The sequence below is a fragment of the Saccopteryx leptura genome, chromosome 7 (genome assembly GCF_036850995.1).
Source record: "Saccopteryx leptura isolate mSacLep1 chromosome 7, mSacLep1_pri_phased_curated, whole genome shotgun sequence".
Classification (NCBI taxonomy): Eukaryota; Metazoa; Chordata; class Mammalia; order Chiroptera; family Emballonuridae; genus Saccopteryx; species Saccopteryx leptura.
In genome coordinates, this window is record NC_089509.1 from 92,516,411 (window position 1) to 92,518,620 (window position 2,210).

A 2,210-nucleotide genomic window follows, 5' to 3' on the forward strand; every position below is an offset into this window, starting at 1 on the left:
TTTCTCCATTGTGTGTTCTTGGCCCCTTTATCAAAAATTATTTGACTATATATATGTGGTTTTATTTCTGGACTTTCTATTCTGTTCCATTGGTCTGAGTGTCTACTTTTCTGCCAATACCATGCTGTTTTGATTGTCGTGGCCCTATAATATAGTTTGAAGTCAGGTATTGTAATGCCCCCAGCTTCATTCTTTTTCTTTAGGATTGCTTTGGCTATTTGGGGTTTTTTATAGTTCCATATAAATCTGATGATTTTTTGCTCTATTTCTTTAAAAAATGTCATTGGAATTTTGATGGGAATTGCATTAAATTTGTATATTGCTTTGGGTAATATGGCCATCTTGATTATATTTATTCTTCCTAACCAAGAACAAGGAATATTCTTCCATCTCATTATATCTTTTTCAAAAATATGGAACGCTTCACGAATTTGCGTGTCATTCTTGCTCAAGGGCCATGCTAATCTTCTCTGTATCGTTCCAATTTTAGTATATATGCGGCCAAAGCGAGCACAGTCCTTTTTTTTTTTAAATAGAAATTTTTATAGTATAGAGCTAATTGTTTAACTTTCCATGAAGGAATCAACAGCAAAGAAACCAGGTGTTAAAATTCATGATTGACAGAAAAAAACAGGAACTGTATTATTCCATACGTAGGTGGGTCATAATAGTGAAACTAAGAGACATTTATAAGAGTGTGGTGGTTACAGGGGGGAGGGGGGAATGGGAGAGGGATAGGGGCTGGGGAGGGGCACAAAGAAAACAAGATAGAAGGTGACAGAGGACAATCTGACTTTGGGTGGTGGGTATGCAACATAATTGAACGACAAGATAACCTGGACTTGTTATCTTTGAATATATGTATCCTGATTTATTGATGTCACCCCATTAAAAAAATAAAATTATATATATAAAAAAAAATTCATGATTGAATGGTTATGATTAATAATGAAAAGAGAAGAACTTTAGAAGAATGTTTTTTGATGTTTCAGGTTATCCATGAACTTACTATTGGCCCTGAAGATACTCTAGTTGTCACAAAGAATTTGTAGATGATGATGTCAAGTACCTGAAACTAAGGAGCACATCTTGATGAGAAAATGCTGCAGAAATGACTAAAAAGACTTATGTACTTGAGGGAATGAAACAGTCCAACAAGAAAACTTAAACACTGATGTTAGGTATTTGATATCAAGTGACAGAAGAAGTGGCCCTTCAGTGGCCAAAGAAACTATTAAATTTCTGAAGAATTCTTCCTTTCTACTAAAGATACAGTTCTTGGCCTTGACCTCACTGAAGACCCTACAGTAGGACAAGCAAAAGATTTATTGGAATCTCTCTTAGAAGTAAAAAAAGTTCTGAAGTTGGCACTGCATCTTCTAGAGCAGTGTTTTTCAACCAGTGTGCCATGGCACACTAGTGTGCCGTGAGACATGGTTAGGTGTGAGTATAAATACATTTAGAAACTATATTATTAACTATATGTATAATATGTACTGGGTTAGAGTGTCATTTTGTGTCATTTTGGTAGGTGGTGTGCCCCAGGATTTTTTAAATGTAAAAAATGTACCACGGCTCAAAAAAGGTTGAAAATCACTGTTCTAGAGATTCCAAACCCCCCAAAAGAAACACAAGTACTCTTGGATCCGCTTCTTGGCAGAATTGGGCATGGGGCATTTCTCAGCGCCTCTGAGGGAGGATCTCTGCATTTGGTGGACTTCGTGAGGAAACACCAGATACCGGTGGAACTCTGTTTGACCTCAAATATCAACAGTCAGACTGTTCAGTCTTATCCCCAGCATCATTTTGGATTCCCACAGCATTGCTCATCCTTCTGTGATCTGTACCAATGATAAGGGTGGTTTTGCAACACACTCTTTCCAACAGGACCAGCTAGCAGCTGAAAAATTTGATCTGACCCAGTCTCAGGTATTGGCTCTGTCTTATGAATTCACCAACTATATCTTTGCTTCTGAAAGCACAAGGTCTGAACTGAGGAGGAAGTAGAATCATCTGAAACCCAAAATGTTATACTTTTTTTTTCTTGTGACAGAGACAGAGAGACAGACAGAGGGACAGACAGACAGGACAGGAGAGAGATGAGAAGCATCAGCTCTTTGTTGCAGCTCTTTAGTTGTTCACTGATTGCTTTCTCATATGACCGGGGGCCTACAGCAGAGTGAGTAACCCCTTGCTCAAGCCTTGGGCTC

At 38.0% G+C, this 2,210-nt stretch overlaps 1 non-coding gene across 1 annotated transcript; it reads right to left on the reverse strand.

Moving 5' to 3' along the window:
• Nucleotides 1–407: 407 nt before the first annotated feature.
• LOC136379193 (U6 spliceosomal RNA) lies at nt 408–514 on the reverse strand. The gene has a single exon (XR_010746690.1). It is a non-coding gene; the product is annotated as a U6 spliceosomal RNA (small nuclear RNA).
• Nucleotides 515–2,210: the final 1,696 nt, after the last annotated feature.